Source organism: Lynx canadensis, chromosome F1, assembly GCF_007474595.2.
Source record: "Lynx canadensis isolate LIC74 chromosome F1, mLynCan4.pri.v2, whole genome shotgun sequence".
In the NCBI taxonomy this organism is placed as follows: Eukaryota; Metazoa; Chordata; class Mammalia; order Carnivora; family Felidae; genus Lynx; species Lynx canadensis.
Genome location: NC_044319.2, coordinates 43,381,293 through 43,391,905, shown reverse-complemented (window position 1 = coordinate 43,391,905; position 10,613 = coordinate 43,381,293).

Sequence of the window (10,613 nt, the reverse complement as noted above, 5' to 3'; positions counted from 1 at the left end):
TGTCCCCTGGGCGCCTCCCTCTCCCGCACTCCAGAAGGCAGCTTTCTCTCCAGGCCTGGCCTCGCAGACCCTCTGACCCCTGTCACGCCTCCTTGCAGCAGCACAGATGTGGGGGCCTGTTTCCCAGGCCCCGACTCCCCTTCTTGGGAACTGTCATCCAGGACCAGACTGTGGGGCCCCCTTCCTGGACTGTGCCGTGTCCTCCCTTTATTCTCCTGTCTCCTCGCCTCGCCCACCTGCCTCTACTTTCTCTTCTCAGAAGCCATAGAGAGGGAAGGGCTTGCATGTTGTGCCTTTGGGGGAAACGGGGTAGAGGGACCCTCTAGGACCTGCCTTGCCTTTTCCCCCTAATCTCTCCACTAACCTCAATCTTCCAGGGTCAGTCTCAGCCCCCTCTCCCAGCCTATTTCCAGCCGGTAAGAAGCAGACAAAACCCCCTTTCCTTCTTCCTTCCTTCCCTCCTCCCTCCTCCCATGTGATCTAACTTACCCTTCTGTCACAGTGCCCGAACCTCTCGGGTGCTAGAGGGTCACACGGGCAGCAATGGTAGTGGCAGAGACACTTTGGGCAGATTCTGTAGCTTTAGCAAGTCTGCCCTCTCCTTCAGCACAGAAAAGGTTGGCCCAGGAACAAAGTCAGATGCCCGGTAGCCTCTGGGGACAGAATATTCTTTCTGACAGTTAACAGGTGGGCTGGGGAGAGGAGGTCAGGATCCCAGGACTGAAGGTGGGGCTGTGTGCCCTTTTCCTTGGAATGTGCCTCTCTGGGCAGTCAGGGAGGGCAGAAGACCACCTGTGCTGGTTCATCCGGAACCTGGGAGAAGCAAAGGCACATTCTGTCCTCGCAGCTTTTCTTTGCCTGTCCAGCTCATGCCCCATGCTCAGGGGCATTTCCTGAGCTTCCGGCAGATTTGGTGGGAGACAGGTCATCTTTGTGAAGCCAGAGCACCGCTTACGATCCCTCTCCTCCCATCCTCCAACCACCTCCTTTGCCCCTAGCACCCAGCCCCAGACCTGTACAATCTGTTAGTTCCTTTTATATCCAAAGAACTATAAACAGAAGTCCTTCCCTCAAGGAAACAGCAATAAAGGCCAGTGGGGTCACAAGGGACAGAGGAAAAGCTCCCCGGTTCTTTGGCCTCTTGGACGGTAGAGGCCTTGGAAGAGGCAGAGATGGGCAGAAAACGCTTTCAAGGGTACCTTGATCAGGCGGCAGGGGAGCCCGCCTGGAGGGCATGTGTGTCCCTAGCGGTGGCCTGTGAGGCTGCAGGCTTAGAGAAGCCACTCTTGCGGTGGAGGATGAAATTGTATCCCTGGAACCTCAGAGGTGTTGGGTGTTAGGTCCTGACCACATGGGCTCACCCGGAGGAAAGGTCAGGAGAGGTGGCGAAGGAGGGTTTTGCCCCTGCGTACCTCTCGGGGCTCGGCAGCGATGTCCGCTGCAGGGGTCTGGCAGTAAGCCCGTCCAGAGAGCTTCTTCCCCCGGGGAGAACTCCTTTGACTCCAAAGGGATACCGGATATCTGGAGCCCCTGCTACGGGAGCATGGGAGAGGTCCCAAGGTCAGGGCATCACTGGTCTGAGTGGAGGGCTAGCCGTGCCTGCAGACAGCAGCCCGTGGCCCCTCCTTCATCCAGGGTGAAGGTGGGGGCAAATGCCTTGCTGAGTAGGAGGCGGCAACAGCTTTGAGCCAGACCCACCCCTTGTCCCACCGTCCCTCCCTCGGTCTCCTTCTCAGGGAAATGGTGACTTGGCTCCTCTCAGCACCTGGAGCCGATCTGGAGACCTGTGCCTGCCCGTCTGCCTCTGGGTGAGCCCAGGGGAGAGGTTTCATCCAAAAATGCAGAAGCAGCCCTCGTGTCCACAGACCGTGCGCCCCAGGCCTCTGGCTCACAGTCCGGGCTTCTCTGCCTTCTGTTTCTTTTGGGGCATCGAGGTCTGGCCACCCCGTTTATTGCCCTGCCCTGAGGCTCCTCCCCAGGGGACAGGTTGGACCATTTTGCCCTCCCCGTTCCTAATTCCCTCCACCCCACAGTTCTCTCCCAGACTCTACCTTGAGGAGGGGGACGGGAACTCCTGGGTGGAGGAAGGGGGCACAAGAGTCGATGGTTCTGGAAGGAGGCGGGCCTCTCCTTCTTGCTGTGTGGCACTGAGTCCTTGCTGGAGGGCGGGAGGCCCTGGCCTCCCTGGGCCTCAGTTTTCCCCTCTTGTGCTACGGGCTGTTGAATGGGGGATACAGAAACGTGAGGGGTGCATGAGGTTCTTGTGACTCAAATGTTGTCTGGGGCTGGGCCCTAGGGACCCCAAAGGGCTTCTTGAAGTCTTTTATTTTATTTTATTTTATTTTATTTTATTTTATTTTAGTAGAATATCATTTCCTTCTCCACTCCCAGGGAAGGGCTTTTTGGATGTCGCAGGAGACAACAGAAATATATACACAGATTGTTATTTTTGAAACAAATAAAAAGAGCAATAATTTAACTGAAATATGCACAAAGTACCACAGTGGATGCAAAGGGCATTGAGCTGGGAACCAGATCTCCTGGGTTCCGGCCCTGCTGCTTAGACACTGATGACAGTGTGATCTTAGGCTAATCATGTCCTATTTCTGGGACTCAGTCTCCTCCCACCAATGTCCTCCAAGTACCCTCCATCAGAGGCCAGGACTCTATGGCCCTGGGCAGTCGAGCCTCAGTGGGGCTCAGGGCTGAGGAGGCCCAGGGGTTGTAGTCTCCTGGGCTCCGTGTCTGCAGCTCCGTGTGGGGAGGGCAGGTGGAAGCCGTACGGCAGGTCTAGGCAATGGCAGGGGTGGTGAGAGGGACAGCCAAGGCACCCATAGCTTCCGCTCGAACCCTCCCCCAGGGCCCCGAGCAGTTCTGCCTCTCCTCCTTCCTGCAGCCGGGCCTGTCTAGGCCACCTCAGGTGCCACTTTTGTGCACATTCTCTTACACACACACACTCCACCCCTGGCAGATGGGATCTCAGAGGACCAGCTCGGGGCCCTGGCTCTGTAACCCATGGGCTCCCCTCTACCCAGCTGCTGGTGAGCCCGTCTCCAAGCTGCTCGAGCCACCCCACCTCACTACCTTGCCTTCTGCAAGGGGAAGTCAGGCTGCAATCTGCCCGGCCTGCAGAATGAAAGTGCATTTCTCCGGTGGGTTGGGATGTGCCCGTGGTGGGATGGGCTGATGACTGGCCATCGTTGGATGGAGAGCTGCCGCCCGCAGGTTCCCAGTGCTCCGCCACGGCTGGCTCCTGACCTCAGTAACTTGCCTCCTCTCTCCCGAACTCTATAAAAGGTGGTAAGAAGACTCATTTCCTCCCCACCTCATAGGAAGGCACTCGTTACAAGGGCCCTTTGTATCAGATGTGCCTAGATGAGCTTGAACTTTTGGAGGCAAACACTTGGTTTACAACGATGAAGATGGGCTTTCACCAGAGAAGGAAACTTCTGGCTGCTGCATTTGGGGGGCTCCCGGTAGGCTGATCCAGAAAGCCTGGTGTCCACCCTGGAGGTGGCTGCTGTGCCCAGCAGGTGACGGGGCTGACAACACCATCAGAACCAAGAACCAGAATCTATTCTCAAAGAACGTCCATCCCTCTGACACAAAAGTGAGAGCATGAGAGAGCTGTCACCACCATCACCCTGTTCCCAATACAAACAGCATCCTAAGCCTACGTGGCTAAAAAAGCTAGGAGCAGGGGGCGGGCTGGTCCGAGTGAGTCCTCTATTCCCCAGGCCATACCCCCTAGGTCAGTGCCTACTGCGTTGGGCTGTGTGGCCAGTCCAGTCTGGGTTCCCTTCTGTAAATTCCTGTAGGATCAGAGCCACAGATCACGAAGAAGAAACAGAAACCTTGGCTATCCACAGGGAAGCCAGGACCATCCGCCAGGAGGATGAGGTTGGGGGAACTACCCAGCCCATCCCTGGAGGAACTCGTTATCCTGAGGAAGGCATTCCAAAAGCCCGGAGCCCCCAAAGCTGGGCACCTCGACAGCAACTCGAGGCTCTGAAGTTCAAGGGTTTCCTAGTGGGCTACTGGTCTGTCTCCCTGCCCTTCTTGGGCAGCCTGTCCTCCTCCCTCAGTCATTCCTGTGTTCCATCAGACAGGCGGGAGGAAGGCTGCAGGGGAGATGGCAGGACCCAGCCAGATCCTCAGGACTCGCCCAGCCTCCGTTGCCATGGCAACGCTGCTATTTTTATCCCGTTGTTCATGATGCTCAAAGCTCCGACTTTCTCTGTTCCAGAGAGGCCAGGCGGGCTTCTGCCCTCATCCTTCAATGCCGCATCTTCTCCCAGAGGCCTGAGAAGAAAAAAGAGTAATGGAGGAAAGGGGGAACCCACTGGGTCATGCACGCCTCAACCAGGGGAATTGGCGGTGGTTTGCCTCTGCACTTGTGAGCCGTTGGGTTTCGAGCTGGCTTAGGAGCTCTGTTTCATATTTTCAGGGAGATCAAAACTCCCCATGGTCTCCCTGAGAGGCTGCTCCAGAAGAAAAAGAAAGAGCTGCCGCTCTAGATGAGTTTTTCCTACACGGCTATGACATTGGTCGGGGGTGGGGGGGCGGGGGGTGGGGGCTGCTGCTCCTCTTGGGAAAATCAGACCTGGTTCCAAAGAATGTCCTGTTGGTACAGGCCAACCCCCGGTCCCTTGAAAGGGCTAGAGAGCTAAGTTTGATTAATTAATCAGATACACTTACCATCACTGGGAAACCTAAACCGGTACTTCCCTTCGCCTCTGCCCCTCCACCAAAGAACTAAGGCAATTTGACTTCGTGTCTTTGTCCAATCTTTGTGCCCAAAGCAAGTTAGCATACATCCTCCAGGCTGGAAAGCAGATTCCTGGGTTCCTCTCCTTCCTACCCACCCCCACATACAACCATGTTTCTCTCCAGGCGCTTGAGGTCTTAAATTTTGACAATGCTCTTGAAGTCGGGGTTTGAGGAAAGGATTTCTTAGAGCTGATCATACTCTGTCCCTTTTCCCTGGCCCAGCCTCTGGTCCTCTCCCTAGGTCCCCATTTCCACCCCAGTGGTACCCTGAAAGTCAACGGTGCTAACGTTCCCCACCTGTATGTTCCGATCGTCAGTGAGATTTGAACCCAGCAGCTGGGGTGGTTGGTTGGGGGGACCATTTCATGCACATCCTCGAGACCATGATCCTGGAGACCGGTCCAGGTCTAAACCCAGCAAAGTAGCACTCATACTGTGTTGGACTCCTGTACAGAGGTTCTACCTCAGCTGAACTGACTCCAGGATGGCTAATTTTTCTAGGGTGGCTGGGATGCATTTACTAAGCGTCTAATTGGTTTCATTTTGGCTCAAGTTGCATGGTTTCCTGAATCTATGCACCTGGAGTAAGCACTTTTCTGGTTGCCTCTGAAAAGCGTGCCGGCAAATGTTGCTCTGTTAATTGCTGTAATAAACAGACTTTATTATATCCCTTTGCAGTAAATGAATTATGTTGTCAGGGTAGATGGGGCATCCGTGTTTATTTCGCACTGTGATACGTTCCGGCAGCAGAAGCTAAACATTTATTTCTACCGACTCTGCCGGGGAGAGGAGGAAGGTTGGAGACTGGGAGGAAGTCAGGGGCATGGAAGTCAAGTGAGGTGACAGGGCTTAGAAGGAGGCTTGGGGAGACCCACCGAGCCCCTGGAGCTGTGAGCTTCCTATACATCCAGGGCTCCTGCCTCCTGGAATCTCAGAGAAATAGCGGGATCAAGCTGGCTAGAGGAGGTGGGGTGGGGAAACAGGGAAGGTGGTTTAGGATTATAATAGGATCACGTAGTCTGAAAAGTGCTTTTATTTTTACAGACAGAATAAAGACCTTTAGTTGGGCTTCTCAGGACTATTGACAGAACAAATGGGAAGTTTCAGATTTACAAGGAGAGCAAAATGCTACCAGATGGCTTCACATTAAGAATAAGAATTATTATATGGTATGTGAGTTATATATCAGTAAAAGTATTTTTTTAAATAATTCTTTGGGGTGCCTGGCTGGCTTTGTTGGCAGAGGATGTGACTCTTGATCTCGGGGTTGTAAGTCTGAGCCCCACATTGGGTGTAGAGATTACTTAAAAATAAAATCCTAAAAAGAATTCTTATATCATGACTCCACTCTGATCGGAGGGACAGAGATTCCAAATTATCACTGAAATAAGGGGCCCTGAGAGGGGCTCGGAGAGCTAGAACCAGAAGGTCTAACCCCAAAGCCAGCATCCTATAGGCATGGAGTGGTTTGGGGCAGGATGAGGCTAATCTATAGTTTAGAGCAGTAGATTCGTTGCTCCTGAAAGGGGTGGCCGCCCCTTCTCCTGGTTCGGCTACCATGCTGCCTAGCACGTAAACACTCAGTAAGTGTTTGCAAGATGGTCTGGGGCAGGCAAGCGCCCCACACCTTTCAGCCTTCAGGAGTCGGCAGGGATGTCTGTCCCTACCCCTTCTGCTGTCAGCACCGGTCCTTACCTCCTTGTGTGGGGAGAGTGTGCCCTGTACTGCTGTCAACTCAAGCCTTTCAATCAAGATCAAGTCCTGACTCAGTGCAAAGTCCCGTGGGAGGAGCTGCAGGAGAAACAGGGACATCAGACATTGCTCTGCTCCTTGAGGAATTCACAATTTAATAAAAAGCAACATGCCAAGGCTTGAGGGATGCAAGAAACCTTAGGAAGAGTGTAGCAAAGTGCTTTAAGGCTGCAGGGACCTGAGAGAGCGGAGCTGTTTGGAAAGTGGGGAGGGATCAGGGAAGGCTTCACAGAGGAGGTAAATTTCAGCTGAGCCTTGAAGGATGAAGAGGAAAAAAACCGTTCAAAGCACAGATCCCAGGGACCCTTCTCTCCTTGCCAACAGCTGCAGACATCTGCCCGTAGTCATATGCACAGCCAGAGCCAGCCATGACCTTGCAAGCAAAAGCTATACATAGCCTCTTCTGTTGCAGGCAAGCCCCGTTGCTCCCAAATGCCTCTCTTCCCCAAGAGTCCGATACCTGAAATTTCATCAGTGCTTCCTCTCTTTTGCTTTAGGCTTTGATCCCCTAGGGTTTGTAATCCAGGAGGGAGGCAAGGACTGGGCAGTCACCAGGCATTTGCCCCACAGCATCACTGGTACATCAGGCTGGGGACGACCTGGTGGGGAAAAGGCGAACAAAGAAAGGTGTAGCTGGGAGGTCTGACAAGGAACTGCCCCTATCTCACGGCTCTGCCCAGCCAAGCTACGTACGCCTATGCCTGCTTATGCTCCAGACCTCCTCCCTCCTTTTCCCTTCTCCTTCCTTTATCTTTCCAACTACCTTTTCCTCTACCCTCCTTCCAAGGAGACAGTCAGAAAACCTCTGGCAAAAACCTGGGCTGGCAATCCTAAAGCTCCTGTGTTTTTGTCCTGGCTCTGCTCCAGCTAAGGTGCTTGTTGGTGGTAAGACAGACACGTGTCTGTCTGTCTGTCTGGACCTCGGTTTCCCTGCTTGTAAGATGGGTGGACCTCCGCCTCCCTTCCTCTCAATTGGCTCTGGGGGAAACAGCACCAGACTCGCATTCTGATTTCAATTCTCTTCCCTAGCTGTGGTAGCCTGGAGAACTCAATCTCCCCAAACCTCTGTTTGGCATATGTCAAATGCAGATAATAACGCCCATCCCACAAGTTTTTGTGAGGATCGATAGGACAGCATGTGCTGAAGCGCTTCCTTAGCTCAGGGCCCGGCGCCAAGCAGGGGTTAAATACGAGTTAACCCAAAGGGTCACCTGAAACAAGAGTTACAAATGGCAAAAAGTTTTGCATATCTCACATCTTCCCCTGCGTCCGGCACAGTGTCGGTACCGGGTAGAGCCAGAGATTCGGTAAACACGATAGAGATTCAGTAAACACAATTCAAGCTGAATTGAAGACGCGTATGGTGAGGTCAGGAATTATTAAATTAGCTCACTTGTATCCTAGATAACTTCTCCTCTCTCCGGTAACAGACGAGAAATAGATACGGATGCCCCTAAATGCAGTGTCGTGGGGCGTGGCGAAAGCGAGCTGGGAATCTTCCAACATCTGATTCTTCCTTCTCCTCCCCCTCCCCCCTTCTTCCTCCCCCCCCCCCCCCCCCTCCCAGGGGTCTAGTGCTCTCGGACCGGTCACTTTCCACCGCCGCCCCGCCCTCCGCTACATTTTGGGGCGCGTCCTGCAGGCGGCGCTCTCCCATCATCTCAGCCTCAGCCGAGTAGGGGCTGGGGTAGGGAGCGAGGGGGTGAGGGGAAGTGTGAAGGAAAAACAGCCCCACGCGTCGTTCACATATTTACATCTGAGCTGTCAAAATAGTTATTTTTAAGTCGAGTTCCGTCTGCTGCGGGTTTAGAAGCGGGCGGGGGCGGCGGGGCCGAGCGCGCGTGCGCACAGCGGCGGGCGGGGGTGTCCGGGCCGCGGCGAGCCCCCGCCCCCCCGCCGGCGTCAGCCACTTCGCTCGCGGCTACGGCGCCAGCGGGAGCCGTCGGCGCGGGCCGGGTGTGCCGTTCCCGGCCGTCCCCGGCCGTCCCCGAAGGGGAACGCGCGGCCCAGCCCAGCCCAGCTGGAGATCTGTCCACTTACTGTCTGCTGCACAGGAGGCGCCACGACTGTGGGTCTCCCCCTGCGCCCTCCCCGATCGCCCTCAGTCTGCAAGTTCTTCTCCTTGGCCTGCCTGCATCGCCCCTAGCTACATCGTGGGCCCCATTCCAGATCCAGGTCTGATTCCGAGGACCAGCCCCCGCCCACCCACAGCCATTCACACCACCAGCCTTTCCCAGGACGCAAGGAGCTGGAGGTTCTCCAGGAGCTGGCCGGCGCTGGGGGTGCCTGAAGATAGGGACCCTTGGGTGTGCGGGCAGCGGCGAGAATGACTTAGCCCTAAATGCGCGCAAGAATGAATTTCTCTCTGCAAAGTGAGGGGCCTGTGCGTTTGACACTCATGACGCCTCTTTCTGGCTCTCTCGCTTGCTCTCTCAGGGGCAGTGGGATTTGAGACAGACGCTGGCTGGCCCTGCTGCCATCAATATGTGTCCCAGCCCTGTCCAATGTCTGCTCTGTAATGAGGAGTGTTTCGGAATGTCACCTCTGGTAATGGGGAAGCGGCACCTGTGCACAGCCGGAACCACCTCTCTGTCTTCATTAGGCAGTCCGCAGCCCGGCTGCCCGCGGCCCTCGCTGGGTGACAGATGATGGGGTGATGGGGACGAGGAGTGAGAGCAGCAACCTCCTGCTGTCCAGGATTCATTCCCAGACAATGACTCCGAATGCCCGTCCCTGCCCTCCCCCCAAAAATAGACAGCTGAAAAAAAAATGCCCTTCTAGGGCAAGGTGCTGCAAGGACTGATAATAGCTAAAAATGGGGCGAAGGAGAGTTGGAGGAGTCATTTCCAGAAACAGACACCCGCCTAGCCACTGTGGTCTCCTGTCTAGATTGCATTTGGGGGCATCTTTCTCCTCCCTGCCCCGACTGTCTTCGCAGGCCACCTTTTGTGTCCCTTCTAATCTGTGCACCATGCAAAAGTCACAGGATTGAAATTCTAATGCTAGGCTTCCCTGTAGCCAGACCTGCGTAGTCCTGCATATTCCAAAAGCAGCAAAACCCTGCTCCTTTTGAATCTCAGCCCTCATAACCGCCTGAGATGGGGGGCATTGAGATCAGCCAAGCCCCAAAATGGCGTGAGACACAGACGTGGCTTCACAGGACCCCTGCTATCATGATAGAAACATCACCATGGAGACCATAGTCCTCTGGTTCAGTTCAATGTTCCCACCCTCCCCCAGAGGCTGTGGTATCTCCATCACCTTGTCCACTGCCCAGGCAAGCATCCTTCCATACTCTCTACGTGATCGGAAGTGGCGGTGGCTTACTACCAGCTTTGGAGGGTTAGGGGTGATGGCAGTGATCCCGTGGAATTTCCTCAGGCAACCGTCTGATCCAGAAGCTGCATGGATAATCGATCTCTTGACTGGAGCTGGTGATAGAAGTGGCTTCGCTTTGTCAGGCCCTCACTTTGAAAGGCTGTGAGGGGGTCCCCTGGGGATCCGAGCTCTGCCCATTACCCCACTTCTCTGTCTCAGTAAAGGGCACCCTTGTCTGCCTACATATTGGAGCCGGGAATCATCCTTCAATTCGAGCCAGAGAGTGATTCCTGACGCCCCTGCATTTGATCCATCGCCAAGTCCTGTTGGCTCTCCCTCCTAACTGTCCCCCCAAATGCACTTCTCTGTGCCTCCACTGCCACCACCTCAGTCCAAGCCATCACCCCTTCTCGCCCTGCCCCTCTGGTCTCCTCTCTCCCCCGCTCTTGCAGCCAGCTGGCTTTCCTGTTGCGGGAACGCAAGCCTGACCCTCCCTGACCACCCAGGCTGAATTAGTCCCCCGCCCCCCCCAAGACCTTCTCTGTCACATCAGTCTGTCTCATTGTCACACTCCGAAATTTTCTTGTTCGCTTCACTTGCTTGTCTGCTTTCTCCTCCTAGGACATAAGCTCTAGGAGGGCAGGAACCCCGTTACTTTATGTACCTTTAAATCCACAGCACTGAGAACACTGCCAGGAATGTGGTAGGACTCAGGAAATATTTGTTGGATGAATGAATGAACGCATGCATGAACGAGTGAATGAATGAACGTT